The sequence below is a fragment of the Mauremys mutica genome, chromosome 5, assembly GCF_020497125.1.
Source record: "Mauremys mutica isolate MM-2020 ecotype Southern chromosome 5, ASM2049712v1, whole genome shotgun sequence".
NCBI lineage: Eukaryota > Metazoa > Chordata > Testudines > Geoemydidae > Mauremys > Mauremys mutica.
In genome coordinates, this window is record NC_059076.1 from 115902988 (window position 1) to 115924498 (window position 21511).

Here is a 21511-nt window from a genome sequence, read left to right on the forward strand (position 1 = left end):
AAAGTGGCGAGGCCCCTGCACCTACTCAGGTGAAAGAACAGCATTCCAGGAGGTGGAGGAACAGATGATCAAGTAAGTATATTCAGCACAAGATGCCAGGAAGAAGGAAAATTACATATTGTGATGAATTGGGAATGTCTGTACAATTTATTAATTTGGCGCAAGATTATGAATCCTATGTTTGTGTCACACTGCAAACTCCATTTTGAATATGCAGCCCTTTGCCTTATTTATGGTCTATTTTCCTCCATAATGGGTTGAAAATTACAAAGGCAGGTGGCAAAAGAATAATAGAAGGTAGTTGACTTTTAAGTACCCAATCATTATAGACAAAAGACTGGTTTCTCCCAGAAAAACTGGTTTAGCAGGAGGGAAGTCACCTTGACCACAAAGTCACCTGACAGGGGTGTGTACTCATTTGGGGAAGGTGGTAAAGGTTTCACCTGATCCAGGGTGCTGAAGGTTTTAAAAAGTCAAAGGCTGGTCTGCTCAGGGGCCATTTTCTGCAGTCTGTGAGGGAGAGTCATTTTGCACCAGACTAAGGTGAGGGAGGCTGCTACAGGGGCAGAGTAGGCAAGGGGGTGGAAGACCTTGCTTGTCTGACTGATCACAGATGATCCCCCAAGGACTTCTAAGGAAAGGGTGAGCTAGTGAGGGACACTGAATTTAGGATGTTTTATTGTTTTATGCAATCTGTACTCTCCTGCACTTTACATGATTAAGTATAAAAGAGCGTAAACGTGTTTGTTTGGGCAAAGTATGTGTGATTGCTTCACAACAACTGCTTCATGATAGTTAAATTGTAACCAGAAGCTTCACACCTGTAAGGTGGAGGTCTGGGAGAGGGGTGTGTCTAAGTACCAGGGAGTCTGAAGGGTCAGCGCTGTTCCCAGAGGGGCTGGATACTGGGTTCCAACACTCGGGGAAAGGGAGGGACACCCAGATGGAAGGTCTATGCTCTAAATCTGCCTAGAGACCCTGAGATTGGGGCAATGGCTGGAATCTGTTCAGGCTGCAGGAGCTTGAAACATCCCAGGGATACAGAGCATCTGAGGCTTGGATTCCCCTCACTTCAGTTCCAGCGGGTAGATGGAAAGGGGTGCTCACTGGGATCTGTGACACGTGCCCATCCAAGAAGGAGAAAAGGTGTGTCTACAAACTGGAAAAAGCAGCCTGGAAAAATCCCGAACTTATTCCTTTTGGGGAGGGAACCTTGCATGGTAATTAAAGTACTAAACAACTTATCCTTGCTGACACAAACCAGGAGCTTGCCCATTTGTATTGCATTGAGAACTGGTGCACAAATTCATTGAAAGATAGAGGAGGGCAAATGCCAAGGATACTAAACCACCATCTCAGAGGGATGCACAAGAGGATTTGTAGATACTCTAGCAAGTTCCTGTAGCTTGTAATGTGATGCCAGTTTGGAAGAGGAATTGCCAGTGTGTCCTTAGGACCCCAGCACACTGAAATCTTCAACTTCCAGTCTGTTCAGAATGGATAGACCTAATCTGGAAGACATGAACCATTCATTACTGATAATCTAGAACCATCTAGAAGCATTGTCTCCATGGCAGGATAAACGACTCAACCAGGCAGACCAACATGTAAACCTGAGTGGATGGCATCCTATCTAGATTTCTAGTAGTTACTCTTTTATGTTTTTATCTAACTGGTGGGGAAGGGTGGTAAGGACCAACTCAGATCTCACCTCTATCAATAGATAGTACTGCAGCTTTATTTTAGTGTTAAGTTGTTGTACGTTATGTGGTTGGATCTGATCTGGGAGGTTCACTAGGAAGTTCAGTCCTGACTGTGTGTGTGTTGGAGTTGTTACATGTAGTGTTTCAATAAATCCCTGTGATTCTACAGCATGTATTAAAATACACCTGTAGTGATAGATAGATAGATGGACTAAAGTTGGCATTTTACAGTACATTAATTTTGTTACATTTATATATGATCTCCTGCCAGTAAATAAAATAAACATTTTATCTCACCTTTTGTTATGGCTTTCATTTATCCTCTTCCAGCTTGCTTTTTACATCTCTTCACTCAATCTCATTTATTACAATTCCTCTTTGTATTGCTTGTCTTTCTCCAGAATTCCTGTAGGAATCCAACCCTCTTGTCTTCTCTTTCTTTCTTCTTTTTGGGCACTTTATTATTTCTTATATATTCTGGACTCAACTTATAGGACACCACACTAAGAGTAACAAGATCTGGATTCCATTCCCAGTTTTGCCGCTCACTACTTTTGTGACCTTGGGCAAATCAGTTAACATCTCATATTATGCTAAATGACGTATATTCAGGATACTTCCCTTCAGTTTACTAGATTTGACATAACTAATGAGCTCATCTTTCAGCATAATTGGGTCAGGATTATCAAGGCAATTTAAAAAATAAAGCCATGTCATTATTATATGCTGACATTTGATTAAGAAAAGGTTTACTTTAAGTTCATGATATGTATTAATGCTATATTATCTAGCAGACAGACATTCTTTCCCCCAACTCAGTGAGGCAGATCCTCGACATCGTCATACCTCCAGTTGTCACAGTTCAATTTGTTCCAATCATTCCAGATGTGGACAGCTCCCATTAGGCTCTCAGTCTGTCTAATGCAACTGATTCCTTGCAGTAAACCAGTTTTTATTTCTTATTTCCTTGCAACTTATAAAACCAGCATCAACTATATTTTGCTTTCCAATAATGTGAGAGTTCCAGTTAATTCATTTCCCATTCTTCATTTTCAGGCTGGTGTTGGAATGAAACACTAATTCACAGAGTTTTAGGAAGTTGCAGCAATAAAGTCAATATGTACGTTAACATTACTGCTAGCAAACTGAAATTTTTAACACAATAGACCAGGTCACCCTCTGGCAATAGATGTTGAAGGTAGTTAAAGGCTGCTATCAAATCCCCACTCACTCTTCTGAAGACTAAACAAGCCAAGTTCCTTCAGCCTCACCTCGTAAATCATGTGCCCCAGCCCCCTGATCATTTTGCAACCAAGTAACTCTAACTTGAAAATCGACATTCAGTTTGAGGCAGCCTTGAATCCCAACCTTCGAAAAAGATTGCAACAGAGGGAAGTGGAAGAACAAAAGTTCCTTATTGCTAATTCTTCTGGAAAACAATCCTGCCATACATAACATTTTCAGATGACCAGAAACCAACGTTAGGGACAAGGCAGTTCATTTTTGAAGGAGAATGACTGAGGGTTCCACAATATGAATAAAACAAGGGAGTTTCCATGTTAGTTGATTTGGAAGAGTTAGCAGTAGTTCAGATTTACAATTACTTTTTTCTTTTCTTTTAATCTGGGTTGGTTATATAAGTTTAGTGACAGGGAGACAGTTTACTGATTGTAAATTGTGACTTTTCTCGGACTAGTTTAAGGTACTTATTTACTAAATGCATTAATTGCATGAAAAACAAATTGGATAAGTATTTTCCATATTTAATATTAAATGGGTACCAATGTTTCTTTTGTTGAATGATAACTGGGTGTTTTATTCCAAAACTTACTACTGGGATGTTGTTAGGAAATAAGATGTTCATGGGTTCCCTGGATCAAAGTGATCTGAATCATTTCCCACCTTTGCCCCCTCCTATACCCCCCCCACCTCCTCCCGATCCACACACAGCATGAACCGCACGTTTGGATCTCCCCTCTACCATGGCATTGCTTCTCATGCAGATATATGCTGCTCTGACACTCCACAGGGTTCAGAATCCAGGCAGAGAAGTGGAGTAACTGAAGTTATGGGTGTGAAGAGATAGGGGAGAAGACATAATCTTCATATGATATTCTCCCTCATGCTTAGGTATCTTGCTGAAACAAGATCTCATGCAGTAACTGTTAAAACTGCCTGACATTTAATCGTTTCTGAGAAGTTATTTTTAAGACTGAAAAGTGAGAATGTGTAATCTCAAAATACAAAGTCTATGGGGCTAGGGAGACAGTGGACAGCTAGCCTGGTCAGAGAGAGAGTGACAATTCAAACCTCAGAAGTATCCTAAGGGATACTAGCAGCTAATAACTTGGTAAGTGTCCTATAAAACTTAGCTGGTGCTCAAGCTAACAATTAATTTTACTATATCTGTAGATGACTATTTCAATACTGTTACTTCTTATGTCTGTTTCCTTTAAGCTCCATTTGTTATATTTTATATATTATTCATTGGCAGAAATTCAACACATCCTCTCCCAATAAATAAATAAATATATAAATAAATATAAAACTGGCAACAGCTATAAAGCAATATCAAGATGATATATTTGTGTCTGAGTCCAGCCTAGTGACTGATGTGAAATATATTACAGAGCCTGAACTCTCTGATGGATAGTATCACTAAACCATTGGAACTGAAGTCTGTGTTTTAGGGAAGACTTGAAATATTGCAGAATCAGCATAAAAGTTCACTTTCTATACCTCTCACCTTGGAAAAAAATCTTCTAGTTGAGGCCAAAGGCTAGCTTGAATGATGTAGTGTGCTAAGCCTTCACCACGTCACCTCCTTTCTCACTGCTATCATCTTAGAGTATAAATATAGAAATTACTTTCCAGCACCTTTCCATACTAATGAAAGTGTTCTGGCTGAACATGTCCATTACGTTTTGGAAAGATGGTGATCAAAACAAACAGGAGGGGTGGGGGGAAAACCCCTAAATATAACATGCATGCTGCCCATAGTAAACGAATGCATTGATTATTAATATAACATTTATTTTGCAGGGATAGTTCAGTGGTTTGAGCATTGGCCTGCTCAACCCAGGGTTGTGAGCTCAATCGCTGAGGGGGCCATTTAGGGATCTGGGGCAAAAATCCGTCTGAGAATTGGTCCTGCTTTGAGCAGGGGGATGGACTAGATGATCTCCTGAGGTCCCTTCCAACCTTGATATTCTATGATTCTATGAATAAGAGGCTGATTGCACTCAAGGCGTTGTTAAACATGAAGAACAGTTCCTGCCTCAGAGTTTACAATTAAAGCAATGTTTGCGATTACATTTGGTCTATATGGCCCCTAGCCACCAGGTTTAACATATTGAGAATTCCCATTAACATCAAAGGGAGTTCTGTGCATGGAAGGTTTGCAGAATGAGTTGGCACCTGAGTTACTACAGCTCAATAGATCCAAATGAAATTAAGTGACACTCACCAGTTTACTTGTGATTAATTAGTCACACACATTGTCTCTCTCTCTCACACACACTTCACCTCAGCAGGATTTGAAAAGTATTAGTTTTTTGTAACTCAAAATAGCTCTTCCATTGCTACTGAATTTGCTGGCTTCTGGTTGTAAAGTATTCATAAAACAGTGTTTATGCCCATGTCAGGAAGTAATTGATTATCTGTGAATACTATTATTTTGATTCTACTCTAATCTATTTAGGTAGCACCCACTGTGCTAAATGCTCTCCAAACATATACACAGATTCAGGGACTACCCCCAAAGAGGCAAGAACAGACATTGTGGGACACCTCCTGTAGGCCAATCGCAGCGCTGGAATCGACCAGGATGTCTACATTGGCACCGCAGCGCTGGACCCCCAGCGCAGAAAGCTCTACGCCTCTCATCGGGGTGTTTTTTGGTTTTTTTACAGCGTTGCAACTGTACAGTTTCTGTGCACTAAGTAGCTTGGCAGTGTGTGAACCTTGGGAGTTACAATACATAAAGCTGCTTTACTGCGCAGAAACTTGCGAGTGTAGACAGGGCCTTAGAATCAATATGGCCAATATGTTAATCACAAATGTCTATCCAGGAACCATAAATATTAATAATGAAAATACAACAGTGTTACTGAATATATGAGTATCAGTGAGGTACAGGTTCCTTTTTATAGTCTTTGAAAAGAGATGTTGATTAACGACTTTCTGAAAGAATTATGAGCAAACACAAATGAATTGTCACTTATTTGACTCCCATAAATCCCAGAGAGGGACTTTTTAGAAATAAATTAGGGTCCCAGTTCATGGCCTCTGTTCAGGATGACATTTAAGCATGAACTTAACTTTAAGTATGTGATTAAATCTTTTTGAAATCAGTGGAACTTAAGCATGTTCTTAAATGCTTTCCTGAATATGGATCAATTTAAGCACATGCTTAAGTGCTCTCCTGAACTGGGGCCTCGTTTAGCTAGAATATACATTATTTCTGGATTTGGCTTCATTGTTTTTTCCATTCGTTTGGAATGGTATCCCAAAGTAAATCATTGGGACGCTGACAATCAATACACTTTCTTATATATATTTTGGAATATTCCATTCATAGTGTGCATTAACTGCATTTGATCATCCATAGCTATGATGTGTGGCCACTCAGAAAGCATCAGACTCCCTTCTCAAGGTGTAACGTTAATTAGTGTCCTGTCAAATCGATGCCAAAATTTTAAACCTCAACAATGCTCAATGCACTTAATGAAAATATGTTTAGAAGTGGCTGACCTAAATGAATCCCAAGTAAGAAATTGGCTGTTATTATGGACTGTGTTCTGTACTGAAAAATCAATCTTCCCTTCAGCCCTGTCCTCCACAGCTCATCAGATATTTAAAGCATCAAATGAGCCGTCTGGCTTTCACCATTCTGAGCAATTTATGCATTTTTCACAGTAGATCAAAAGACATTAGTGCAATTATTATAGAGATTAAGACTAGAACCATGCTGAAATGAATGTTATGTTTCCTTAAATGTAACCTTTCTCTACTCATTAAAACTGGCATTAGTAAAACAGTTTTCCCCCTTCCTGCATCTTACAAAGTAAAGCTAGCAAAAGATACTAAGTACCATACATTATTGCCAGAATCTGTAATTGTTTGTATTATACATTATGAAAAATGTTATATAAAATGCCACAGTACTGGAGACTATTAAACATGTCAGCTCCATTACATAATTTCTGAGGACCAATTTGGCTTTTTTTTCCTGAAGGTTGTAATGAGCCAGGTTCCTTTTGCTTTCTACCATTTATCTTTTTCGTGGTAATGGAAAAGTTTCCCCTCAGGCACAGCAAGCTATTCTTATCTTAGACAATTAGGCAGAAATGAAGGGGCTCATAAAGGTGAGATTTCTTCACAAACAATATGATGTATTTCATACAATTTAGCACTGAAGAATATCTGACTGAAATCAATGGTGAGTGTTTTCTGAAGGCGGCATGGCTAATAGCCAACACAGAATAATGGTTCACATAAGAGAATGGGTAGGAAAACAGGGTCATCTAAAGATACAGTTCATATTGTTCTGCTGTTGACAAAAGTGTTTAGTTTTGAATAGATCTCAGAGAACCTAAACTTCACTGCAATATGTGAGACTATATAAAAGAAGCAAGTGAATGTAATGCCATTAGTTCATAACAAGGTAAGTGAAAAATATTAAGGCACTTCCATAACCTTCAATTCTTACATAAAAGCACTTAGTGCCATCAAGTATTATTTTACCTTGCCCTTTATCTGAATTTCTTGTATAGTTAAAAGTAATAAATCCATTGACTCAGGCTTTTGAAATCTTATTAGAAAGATAAGATCAGATCAACAGGACAAAATACATACTGAATGCCTTATGCCTCCACCTTTTATTCAGCAAGTAAGGATATATTTATGCCTATTTGAAATGGATTCTTTTGAAAGGTGGAAATTAAACCTCTTTCAGTTTTCCTGTCTAGGACTCTTCTCCTAACATCAGACTACTGCTGCTGTCTGACTCCGTCACTGTTAAGAATTCAGGAGACAGAACATATGACAAAGTTGGTAGGCCTCAACTTTGGGTTCAGCCATTGGGTCATACTGGAGGTGATGTGCAGCAGGGAGAACATGTTCTTTGCTATACCACTTAGAGCACTGGGCTATTCTGAGGTCATAAACACACCTCTTCCCACACCCTCAAGAGCCCTAGCAGGTAGAGTTCCTGCACTCTGCTTGGGGGACCACTTCTTGCAATCCTTCCATTCCTCCTTCCTTTGGCAATCAGGCCATGCCAAAATATGAGCTATCTCTTTAAGCTGTGTTAGGTTTAGTCTCAGGTGGAAGGAGTGAGTATAAGGATCACCCAGCAGGGGAGAGAGTGTGACTAAGTTCTAGCGCTGCTGAGAGATATGAGGGTAGCCTGTGGTCATTCAAGGAGAGACTCCAGCAAGATCAGACTTGGGAGTGACTGCTCCATTGAAGGAAAGGAGATCAGCCTGGAAGGGACCAGTGACCAAACCTAGGAAGCAACTACAGGGCTGTTTGAGTTATAGGCCAGACAGCCCATTTGTTTAGAGTCCCAGGGCTGGGGATCTATAGTAGACAGTGGGTGCAAGATCTCCCTATGCTGTCACCTTGTGAAGTGATACAGCCAACTCTTGTCAACGAAAGAGGAGAGTGGATCCCAGGAGTGCTGGAAGCTGAGCTCAGAACAATGTCTAAAGACTGCTGTAAAAGAAGACAGATCCCGAAGAGGAAGGTCGGTGCCCAAAAAGAGTCTGGGCAGAAGAATGGTTTTGTTTTCTTCCAGACTTTAAACTCCAGAAGGTGTGGGGACTAATTCAGAAAGTCAGTGTATGTGTGTGTACACAAAGAAAAAGAAACATTCCAGAATAACTTATTAAAGATTCTATTAACAGCAACACATTATAATAGTCTTCACCTGGTATTTTTTTTTAAAAATCAAATGATATCTAATATTATGTACAGATGCATAGCATTTAAACCCTACAGTGTAAGTTCATTGGGGTGTAGACAATAAGTAAGGCTACATTTTAGTTATGGGTATTTTTAGTAAAAGTCACAGACAGGTTAAGGGCAGTAAACAAAAATTCACGGCTCATGACCTGTCCATGACTTTTACTATATATCCCTGACTAAACCTCGAGGGAGGGAGCTCGGGGGGGGGTGTGCCACGGGTGCTCAGGGGGGCCCGGCCAAGGGGGGCTGCTGTGGATGCTTGTGGGGTGGGGGTTGGCGGGACTGGGGTAGGCTCCCTATCCAGACCCTGGGAAGCGGCAATCTCCAGCTCCTAGCTCCACATGCTGCCACCACTCTGCCCCAAAGCCCCGGGTCTGCTGGGAACCGTGGCCAATGGGAGCTGCGGGGGCAGTGCCTGTGGGCAGAGGCAGCATGTGGAGCTGGGAGCAGAGTTTCTGTCACTGTTCTTGGGAGCCCCCCCAGATAAATGCCACCCCACACCCCTATACACAGCCCTGAGCCCCCCTGCTGCTGGTGGGTGGAGGTGGAGGTGGGGGTGGGGCAAGACTGCCCCAGAATCAGCTGGTGCTACTGGCCCAGGGGCTGCCCAAGCTGCTCACAAGGCTCCCAGGCCAGCCGCACAGGTAGCTGCAGAAGTGAATCTGTGACAACGAATCCATGACCTCTGTGACAAACATGGAGCCTTAACCATAAGTGAAGTATTTGCCCCATTGAAATCACTGGCAAGACTCATTGACTTCAGTGGAGCTAGGATTTAACCCTTGGTCTGTGTAGGGATTTGTACGATACCGACTGCAGTGTCTCCCCCATCTTGGCTTGGCAGCCGGGTACTACTGCAATAAAAACTAAACGTTAATGAATAATTAAAACTGGTTTAAATTGTATTTTTCCAAGCTTTCAAACTGAGACCCAACAAGGTTTATTAATCTTTGCATACTAATGTTTCTATTCTACTTTATGCCCTAAAAATACAGGAAAACCACTGCTTTCTTTTTAAATAAGAGTAATTGCTGCTGATTATCCCATTCTAGTACAGGCAGACCAGAAGCAGGCAAAGCATTTCAAAAAAACTAAAATCAAATAGTATAGGTTTGAACTTCCACTGGGACTATGTCAGAGCGGTGAGAGAATCCGCAACTACAATCGGGCCAAGTAATAACCCTACTGAAGTCAATGGCAAAACTCCCATGATTTCAATGGGAACAGGAATGTGCCGTAGAGCCGGCAAGGAAGGTAATTGGGAGAAGATGGACAAAGAGATTGGAAGCCAGCAAGAAGAGCTGCTGAAAGAACTGCTGGAGAGAGAGAGCTGAGAGTGCTGAGAAGAGCCCCACTGAAGAAAAGCACTTAAAATAGCAAAGAAAGCAGCTTCAGCAGCAGCCACAATATTGGCAACATTGATATAACTAATGGACAAAAGGACAGAGCAAGAGAAGCTGCCAGGAGTGAGCTTTAATTGTAACAACTGTGACTGAAAATAAACTGCAACAATAGCTGAGCAGCAGCAGCCGCCGGTGATTAATAGAGGGATAGTACAGGATTTAAAAAGTAAATCTGCCAGTTTTTAAATATAATTTTTAGCATAGTGTAGGCTAGCATGGTATTCAATATGGGTATCCTTGAAATATGTGTCTGTTTTTTAATTGTATTTTACTTTTGTGAAACTCGAAGTATAATTTAAGAACTGCTGACAGCGATTTGTTACAAACTGACCATTTGTAGCAAAGTGCTTCGCTTAAAACATTTAAACCAGGGATCGGCAACCTTTGGCATGCGGACCGTCAGGGAAATCCGCTGGCAGGCTGGGACGGTTTGTTTACCTTCAGCGTCTGCAGGTTCGGCCGATCGCAGCTCCCACTGGCTGTGGTTCGCCGTTCCAGGCCAATGGGGGCTGCGGAAAGCAGTGTGGGCCGAGGGATGTGCTGGACACTGCTTCCTGCAGCCCCCATTGGCGAACTGCAGCCAGTGGGAGCTGCGATCAGCCAAACTTGCGACTGCTGCAGGTAAACAAACCAGCCCGGCCCACCAGTGGACTTCCCTGATGGGCCGCGTACCAAAGGTTGCCAACCCCTGATTTAAACTGTATGTTCTTGTGGTCTGAATGCTTTTTAACTTGCAATAAGGGATTTGTGACTGGTTTCTATTTTTAGATTATATTCTACTAGAAATTATAAATTACTTTAATAAAAAGTACTTTGTTTTGGAAAATATACTGCCCATGTCAATCACTTTATCAGAAGTTTATATCTGTATCCTTTAGTGTTTCCTTAACAACCCCAGAAACTCAGACCTCGGGAAGAACAGACAAAGGGGGTGATAGGTTATTATAGGGGCTTCTCAAAATCCATTTTTTGGGGGTAGCAATGACTTTGGCTTCCCAAAATAGAGCTAGAGCAGTGGTTTTCAAACTTTATTCATTTGCAGACCAAATTTCAATTGGAGGTGTGGACCCCTTAGGACAGGGATCGGCAACCTTTGGCACGCGGCCCACCAGGGTAAGCACCCTGGCAGGCCGGGCCGGTTTGTTTACCTGCCACATCCTCAAGTTTGGTCGATCGTGGCTCCCACTGGCCGCGGTTCGCTGCTCCAGGCCAATGGGGGTGGCAGGAAGTTGTGGCCAGCACATCCCTTGGCCCGCGCCACTTCCCGCCGCGGGGCCAAAGGTTGCCGATCCCTGTCTTAGGAAATCTTAGATACACTCTGTGGACCACAGGTTGAAAACCACTGAGATGGAGAAATCCTTCAACTCCCACAGAAATCAAAAGTCTGCACATATATTACTTAGTATGCCTAATTTATAGAATTATTATTCTTGCCAGTTTTACATTTTACACTTCAAACAAATTCTCCCATAGGCAAAAACCCACTTTACACAGATTTTCTTACTTAAACAAAATGTCACCATGCGGAAAAGTCATGCTAACTGTAAATTACCACTATCCTGTGACAGAAGGGAAGCTGAATTTCAGGATACAAAGACACAGTTTCAATGTGCATATTCTTGCCTGTCATAAGTAGTGCTGGATCAGCTGGGGATTATTTGCCCGTGAGCAAGTTTAGCTTGTATAAAGGACATCATCTAGTTTTGCTAGACTCAGAAACCAAGACTGAGATAAATTAATGTCAATGAAATATTTAACAGGAGAAAAAAACAAGATAATAAGGAGTTTCTTAATTATATTGTGGATTTTCTGTTTTACTAGAGCTTCCTCTCAATCTATTTTAAGACAAAGTAATAGGCACATGACAGGTTCTATGTCTGCAGTGACTCATGTTTAGCTGGCATATAGAGTTGCCTTGACATTGGCTTGTTAATTTGCCTTAGTTTTGGGGGATTGGAGAGTAATCACACAGAGGGGTAGAAGGAAGGAAAGTGAATAAAATTGAATGTCACTAAAAAGCCATCTCTGGAAGGGGTTCAGATCATGAATCCAAATCAGTATTTTCACTTCCACCCTGCCCTGACTCTGAGCCACTTTACCATTTGCCAAAAAAGTAGTAGTAGTAGTAGTAGTGTCTTAGTGCCTTACCTCAAGGAATCCCACTGAATCAATGAGGCAACTCAAGGAGTAAGATATCACTCAACATTTGTAAGTGTTGCAAGACTCAAGGTATGTCTACACTGCAGTTTGGAGGTGTGATTGCAGCACATGTAGACATAAGCTAGCGTTGATCTAGCCTGATGAAAGCTAGCGTGAGTAACAATAGCAACGTAGTTGTGGTAGCAGGGGCAGTGGCACAGGGTCCTGGACAGGATTGTAGTTGGTGGAGAGGGATGCTAACCTATGCCGCTGCCCCTGCTGCTGCAGCTACACTGCTACTGTTATTTGAGCTAGCTTTCATCTAGCTAGATCAACATTAGCTCAGCTAGGTGCAATCACACCTCCCAATTTCAGTGTAGACATACCCTCAGGCTGAGGCAATGATCAGTATGATTAGAATTAGATGGGCATAGCTGGTAGTATCAGCAAGGAGTTTGTAGCTCTGTTTACTGTTCTATAAATTGATGTGGTTATTCCCTGAATTATAGGGAACCTGATACATAGTTCTGGTGTGTGTAGCACAGCTGAACAGTTCTAGCCCAAGAAAGGTCAACATGAAATATGAATATAAAATATACTGAAACAAAATGAGACCATCCATATCTGTGTTAAGTGCATGTTTTCATCTGTATCCGAAAATGTGATTTATGTGCTTGACTTTTAAGATTGGGTCACAAAGTATCAACATCACCATCTACAGAGGAAACATAGTCATTAGTCCAGTGACTTCAGCCCATCAAGACTGAATGGGTCTAACTGCCCAGGCAATGGAGCAACCATAACAGGGGCCTTCTCCTGGGGAGGCCCTGCTGGATGCTCCTGCAGACTGGAGGAAAACTATTATGACAGTGTGAGTCAAAGACAACCAGACTGAGACCCACCAACTGTCATAGACAAGCAGGGAGATAAGAATGGCAGGGCACCCTGGGAATTGTGACCAGGGTGGGTCACAGCAGGATTTGGGCATGCAAGGCGAATGTAGGTTGGTTTGGTTCTGTTCATGTAATTTAAGAGGAAAGCATACCTAACAGCCTGTAGGGAAACATAAGATTAGATCACACTAAATATGTGTGCAGGCCATTTATTCCTTCAAAACCATTTTTTCTCTAATGCATTCAACTGTTAAATCAAATTATGTTGTTTTAAGAAGGCTGTTGGTGAATCTCACTGGTCATGTGTCAGGAAACGCAGGTGCCTGAAATCCAGTCAGGGTAATTAGCAGTTGATACATAGAGTAGTATATGCAGGCTCCAGTCTATAGGTGGAATCTTGTGATTCTGCGACAGGTAAGTGCAAGAGGTTGAATGCCTGAGGTTGATGCACTCAGAAACCAGAAAAGGGTAGAGGTGCAGCTACTCAGGACAAATAGAAGTGCCCATGGATCACCCAGTTCATGCTTTCTGTATGTTTTATTACTCTGTGAAAGATATCACAACTGCATACAATATCTTTGAGGACTATATCGTATGAAGTTTGTGAATGATGGGCCATGGCTTGTCTGCAACTCCAAGGGGGCTGCAGTCTAGCTTGGGATATTTAATGACTAACATCTAATGACTTTGCAATGTAGATGTACAGCCTGTTCCGTAGTGGTGCAGGAGATCAATGTTAGCATACATGGACACAGAGAGGAAAAGGGGGGAGGGGGAATCATCATTGAAGGCAGAAAGGAAAATGGGAAATATGGAAAAACTAGAGCTGGTCAATAACCAGCAACATGATTTAGAAAAAAAACCCATCTAATTCAAATTACTTTTCCAAATCCTGTGAAAAATAGTCTTTGAAATCTGCAAAAACTTGAAAGATCATCCATCCCTAAGTGCAACTTTCCATCATAGTTTCTTTCCACCTTGGTGTAACATGCCATCACAATCCAGGGTGCAATCCAGACCAGTGAGGGGCTATGTCTCTACCTGCCCTGCAACCTTGGATGCATCACAATATCTTGCTTCCACCTGGGTCACTCACAAACAGCCTTCCAGCATGCCAGTAACTCCCTGAGTGTCTGTGTATAGCTGCAGCCTACCAGCCACAGTCCAGCTGTACTCTGGCTTCCACCACCCTTGGTTACTACTTGCAGGCTGACCTCAACACATTCCCAGCCCTGAATTTCCCAAAAACGTGTGTTCTGCACAGTCTAGCCCTCCTGAACAGTTCAGATATTAGAGGTCCGTTGCCCCATAAAAGTTCAATGTACAACAATTTGGTACTTGGATTTACTAAACAGTTCAGTTTAAACACAACACTGGATTAGTTTTGATTAAAAAATAAAACAAGTTTATTTAACTACAAAGAGATAGGTTTTAGGTGAATACAAGTATATGGTGTTAAAGTCAGAAATGGTTGCAAGAGAAATAAAGATAAAAGGCCAAATAGTAACTAAAACTTAACAAACTAGACTTCGTTCAAGGTAAAATTCTTACCACATGTTCCCAGCAACATTGCTGACCAAATTCTCATGTCAGGTCCTTAAGGTCCAAACGGCCGGTTTCTTTGTCATCTAAGGTGAAAGAGCAAGAGAGTGAGAGAGAGAGAATCCCCTGGTGTATTTTTGCCCCTCACTTTTGTAGTCCAGTTCTCCTTTAAAGTGGATTCTTCTAAGGATTGATTACCTCTCAAGGTAAAGTTTATTCAAACAATAAAGAAGGTGCAATGGAGTCTGGGAACGAAGGTGCCCCAATGCTTTTCCTTCTCCCCTGTGTGCCGAAATACAGATTTGCCTTGTCTCCTCTTACTGTCTCAAGGACCTTGTTTACTATTAATTAATATACATTGAGGTAAATACACATTCTTTGTTTAAGATAGCTCTGCTTAATCAATCCTGCCCATTCAAGGCTACATGGGTTTGAATATGTGCTACCAATGTCACATGGGGAAATTTATAACTTTACATATAATGTTGCCACACACATTACACCATGATATTATTGACCAGAAAGTTATTAGTTTTCCAGTGATACCTCATGAGGCTTATTTTGTACAAAGATTATTACAATGGTGTGCAGAGTGTGAATACAGGGGTTCGTTTGGTCACCTATGCAATAAATTATGGGTCTATTTCTATAAAGCCTGTGACTGGAGTCTATGTAGGATGCTGATGAGCATATAAAAATGCCACTATTTGTGTGAGAGGAACTTATCTGTTGACTCTGACTTTTTAAACTTCTCTCATGTGTCATGAATATTAACATTAATTTCACAGTTTTGGTGTCACCCAAAAACCATAATGATAGAGCCACTCCATGCCAAGGAGCTGTGAATCCATTTCACCCAGCCAGCTGAAGATTACTTTGTCTTGGAGAAATCCACGTATCTGTGAGCCACGGTAGGTGGTTCTAGATCACCACACCTTTGCAGTCCCTGTCCAGACTATCACCAAGCAAAAGGGGGCACAGCTCGAGTGCCACTGTGCTCTGGCAATCCCCTCCTACTAGAATGTTGCTTCAGCAATCTCCTCCTACTGAACCACAACTATCTGTTGGCAGCCAGGCACAAATCAGAGCAACATTGAAGCTGCTCTGAGTTGCACCAGTGGCTAAATTTCCCCCCAACAGAACTAGAATTGGCAAGCTACAAAGATGGTAGAGCTTAGCAGGACCCCAGAAATCAAGCCCATACTCTGTTAGCAATTTTTCTTCTTGTAGACATATTTCCCATCTTTGTTCTACTCTCTGTAAAATAACATGCAATATTCCTTGGTGGCAAAGACAGAAATGTCTTCTGGAAGCTTAATTGTCTTCAGTGAGAGTATACGTCCTTAAGGATATCTCATAATATTTTTATAACTGAAATGTTAATAGATAATTGACCATGTAATTAAACTAGTCATTTCACAATCATTTGAGTAAGATAAAAGTTGGTGGAATTATTTAATATGACTTGCTGCTGGATCAGCGAATTCAAAGCTATGGTTCAGGGTTAATGGGGCATTTGTATGAATGGGGGAATTGTTGTAGGAATAGAAGTCTGGGTGGCAATAATCATACATGGCAACTATTAGTAGCTACAGTCATCTTGGGGAGGGGTTCTGTAATAGGAACAAACAAGATTATAGGGATGCTTTAGGTATTATTCAGCATGTACTCTCATTCTAAGAGCTCATTCCATTGGGAAGAGTGGCTGCCCAGCAGTCAGCTGTAGCTCTCCCTTATGTCTGATGCCTGTCAAATGCAGCAGCAGCAGCAAAGTCCATTCTACCTTGCAACTATTGCAGCTCACTTTGTGTCTGTGGGTCTGTACACTTCTCCATGTCTTCCCTTCATGCTGCTTCTGTTTCCCTTTTCTTGAGAAGGGTAGTGGGGCTGAAGATCCCTGTTAGCAGCCCTTAAACATCTCACCAATGAACGCATCACACACAGAACTGTACACACAGAAGGTGCCTTTCCCTGGATGTTCCTTCTTCTGCTCAGTGTTTGATGCTCAAAATAAGTGTCTGAGCTGCAGGCTGCAAATTGCTTCCCTCCCTAACCTCTCCCACACACACACACGTCCACACGTTATGATTCCATGGAATATTTATTCCACCTTTTTACTATTCACTCTGCTCTTGATCCCTGTTGATCCCTGCTCCCTTCCCCTATAGACTGTGCTGGGAGTGGCATGACCCCTCCATGGTGTGGAATGGAGAGTGTCTGGGAATAGCTATGTGAACACTTTTGATCTACTTTACATTTTTTACCTCCCTCAGACTGAGGCTGAAGTTCTATGTATGTGTTGGGCAGGTTGAAAGAAGGGTTCTTTGGGTCAAAAGTGATCACACAAGCTGGCCGTGGCATCCAAGGACAGAGAGGAGAAGAGGAGGTTGGCTTGATGAAATTTAAAAATAGGGAAGCATGTAACAACCAGGTTCCATAATGATGGTCATGCCGCTTGCTTGTTTATTACTTTTTTGTCTGTGTATTTCTTTGTCTTATCTATTCAGATTGTAAATTCTTTGGGACTGGAGCTGTCTCACTAATATTTGCATGTCACCTTCACAGTGGGCTCCTGATTGAAACCATTGGGTACTTCTCTAATATAAATGTTTCATAAATGGTATTTTTGGAGTACCATGGATATATCGAGGCAGCCATGAGCACCAGTGGTGAGACTGTCTGTCTAAGCAGTAAGGTTCTGTTTCCAGTTTTATTGCTTATTTATTAGTTTGACATTTAGCTAGTAGGTGGGTTTAAATAACCTGAGATGACCTTGTCGCTTTGACACTGATTCAGAGAAAAGAGCTTCCAGCATCAAAAAATAAAATGAAATGTCAAGAAATCTGCGGGTATGTTGTTGCAGAATAAAGCTGTCAGCTCCTGCTTAGAGAAACATCAGATTTACATTTACTTCAACAAGTAGTAAACAATACTGACAAGTGAAATGTTTCTTATGTTTTATCCCTGAGAGGATTTAGAGGAAGACAAATGTTGCTTTTTTAGAGGGGTTCAAATGCAGGTCACAATGCCACTAGGACAACAGCCACATTTAGCTGACATAAGCACATTGTCCTTTAAACTATTACTAAACATCCAAATCCTGTTTGCTTTACTCACACAAATAACCTATTGTCACCTTACTGTCACAAGTAGCCTCATTGACAACACCCTCTTGAACACCTGCCTAAATAGATTAGAGAGCTAAAGTCATGGGCAGTCAATGTCAATTTCCATCAATGAGGAACCTTTCTTGGTCCCCTTTGCCCTGGTAGCTGCCAGCAACAGGGCTGCCCAGAGGATTCAGGGGGCCTGGGGCAAAGCAATTTTGGGAGCCCCTTCCATAAAAAAAAGTTGCAATTCTATAGAATACTATATTCTCGTGGGGGCCCCTGTGGGTCCCGGGGCCTGGGGCAAATTGCCCCACTTGCCCCCCCTCTGGGCAGCCCTGGCCAGCAAGGCACCTTCTTTCTCTCAGGGATGTACTGGCTGTGATTCTTCAGAGGCTAGCTGTTAATTTCATATGTAACCCAAACATAAAGATAAAAATATTTGGCTTTGCAAAAGGCAGAAACAATAATTTTTTATCAGTCTAATTTTGTTTAGCTGCAGTCCAACTTGGGTAGGGTGTGAGGTTCTGGATGTGGGAGCCAAATATAAATTACCGGTAAATACATTTGAATAATAAATTAGAGAAATTCTGCTAACCTGCTAAAACTGAATCTTGACCACAAGAACAGCTGTGGGCATATGTAAAGCTGTGCTGGATTGCTGGCACTGCTCACAACTAATGTCTGATATATAGGTAATTTGTATTAAAAATTTGGGGAAACAGTAATGGTCTCTATCACTTAATGTGTCTTTCCACATGATTTGGTGAACTTAGTTAAAATGAAAACTTGACCCCTACCACATACACCATTACTCCTAATTTAACATCTTGACTGTGGCCAAAAATTCTAAATACACGTGGCAAAGTATTTGGAATTTGGTTTCCTATGGAATATACAGGATGCTTTCTAGCATTTTCACTGGAATGGGAGCAGCACAGCAAGTGTTATAGGGAATCACCAGCAAAAATATCAAACTGGAGAAGTTTCAAAATTGTAATCCCTTCACTCCTGCTTTTTGTGATAGGCACAGTTAGTAGAAGCTCCCATCCGCTAAAGTTCCTTTTGCCATCCATTTCCATCAGACTGACTTAATATATTAGTTTGCACATCAGTCTGTGAACTAACTTGTTTTCTTGATGGTAACATCCATTTTTAATGTCACATTATTTTGCTTTCAAGACAACTTTTTAAAGTTTAGATTGGACATGTTGTTACACTGTACATAAGTGTGGTCTAAAGTGTAATTATTTCTAGCAGTGTGTCTGATCATGTTCTATGCACAGTAAGGTCAAAATTGTTATAAAATTTCTTTATAGGAAAGTCCTTGATTTTCAAGAGTAAGAAGATTTGGTACAGACTGGATGGCACCAGACTAAAATAACTTCAAGTACACTAATCTCATCACTATCAAGGCTGGTGATTATCTGAGAAGTTGCTTCAAGAAATGTTGTTTAAGGATGATCAGAAATGTAACTCACTAGATACTGGTATTTCTGGTGAATGACACTGCAGTATCAGCAAACACTGACTGGTTGACACTGGGACATCACAGGACAATAAGAATGGCCATACTGGGTGAGACCAATGGTTCATCTAGCCCAGTATCCTGTCTTCCAACAGTGGCCAATGCCAGGTGCTTCAAAGGGAATGAACAGAAAGGTTCATTGAGTGATTCATCCCATGTTGTCTACTCCAAGCTTCTGGCAATGAGAGGCTAGGGCCCCAGAGCATGGGGTTGAATGCCTGACCATCTTGATTACTATAACCTTCATAACATCCCCTTGCAATGAGTTCCACAGGTTGACTGTGCATTATGTATAGAAGTACTTCCTTGTGTTTGTTTTAAACCTGCTGCCTAGTGGGTGACCCCTGGTTCTTATGTTATGTGAAGGAGTAAATAGCACTTCCTTATTCACTTTCCCCCCACCACTCTAGGTTTTATAGACCTCTATCATATCCCCCCACCCCTTAGCTATCTCTTTTCCAGGCTAAAAAATCCTAGTCTTTTTAATCTCGTCTCATATGGAAGCAGTTTCATATGCTTAAACATTTTTGTTGCCCTTCTCTGTACCTTTACCAATTCTAAAATATCTTTTTTGCGATGGGGTGACCAGAATGGCACACAATATTCAAGGTGTGGGCATACCATGGATTTATATAGTGATGTTATATTATTTTCTGTTTTATTATCTATCCCTTTCCCAATGGTTAGCCTTTTTGACTGCTACTGACCATTGAGTGGATGTTTTCAGAGAACTATCCACAATGATTCCAAGATAGACTCATAGACTTTAATGTCAGAAGAGACAGACCATCATGATCATCTAGTCTGACCTCCTGCACATTGCAGGGCACAGAATCTCACACACCCACTCCTGTAATAGACCCATAACCTCTAGCTGAGTTGCTGAAGTCCTCAAATCATGATTTAAAGACTTCAATTTATACAAAATCTGCCATTTTCACTAGTTTAAACTTGTAAGTGACCCTGTGCCCCATGCTGCAAAGGAAGGCAAAAAATCCCCAGGTTCTCTGTGTGATGTTGCACCCCATAATGCTTTATAGAAAGATGCTTATGAGTGTAAATATGACATAACTGGATTATGTTTTATGCTAGATATGCCATGTAACATGTCTTGCAAAGGTTATGATCTACTGAATGTATTCAACCTATTTGTATGCATGTATCATTTTTATATCTGAAGTTATGAGCATTGGCTCTATGCATGTATTTAAAGTGTTTGCTGTAGGAAGCACCTAAGGCAGATTTAGTCAACATAGTGTGAAGGGGTTATTCAAGCAATTGGGAGTACTTAACTAACAATAGACTTTGGGAGATGCCAATCCACATCTGAGCTTTTCAAACTAACATGTAAACAATGGTGTCGGCCTGCAAAAAGCTGAATCATCCAGAGACATGTGACTTGCCCAGGTGGCTACAAACTCCATCTTGTTGTTGTGATTTTGAACAGGAGAACAAAGGGATTTCCACCCACAAAAGAGAGAATGTAAAAGGCCCTGGAAACTCTTCCATTTTGTCTTCTGATGGCTCAAAAGACAACCTCTCCACCCCAAAGAGATGCCTGAAAGAAACTGGAACAAAGGACAGTAACTATGGGGGTGTGAGTGACTGCTGGACCCAGACTAGGAAGGAGTCTAGTCTGTGAAAGAAGCTTATTGGAACATCTCTGAGGGTGAGATTTACCTGCATTTAGTTTCCTACTGTATTAGGCTTCGACTTGCATGTTTTTGTTTTATTTTGCTTGATAATTTACTTTGTTCTGTCTGTTATTATTGGAACCACTTAAATCCTACTTTTTATATTTAATAAAATCACTTTTTACTTATTAATTAACCACGAGCAAGTAATTAATTTATTTGGGGTTTGGACCCCATTGGGAACTGGGTATCTGGGTGCTGGAGACAGGAGTACTTCTTAAGCTGTTTTCAGTTAAGCCTGCAGCTTTTGGGGGATATGGTTCAGACCTGGGTCTGTGTTTGCAGCAGGCTAGCATGTCTGGCTCAACAAGACGGGTACTGAAGTCCCAAGCTGCCAGGGGAAAGAGGCTCAAAGATAGTCTCAGCACATCAGGTGGCAGTCCCAAGGGGGTTTCTGGGACCCAACCCGTCACACTCTGCCAATATGACTTGAGGGAAAATTCCTTCCTGACCCTAAAGATGGCAGGATCTTTTTTTTTAGTGGTAACCACTAATTTAGATCCCATCATTTTGTATGTATAGTTGGGATTATG

The 21511-nt window shown here is 41.4% G+C and overlaps 1 long non-coding RNA gene across 1 annotated transcript in view; it reads right to left on the minus strand.

Annotated features, from left to right (window-relative positions):
- The window catches only part of LOC123371768, a 122176-nt gene that overhangs the window by 33311 nt on the left and 67354 nt on the right, over positions 1–21511 (minus strand). The window contains exon 4 of the long non-coding RNA XR_006579949.1: positions 14659–14735. This is a non-coding gene — a long non-coding RNA (uncharacterized LOC123371768). The remainder of the gene's footprint in view (positions 1–14658; positions 14736–21511) is intronic.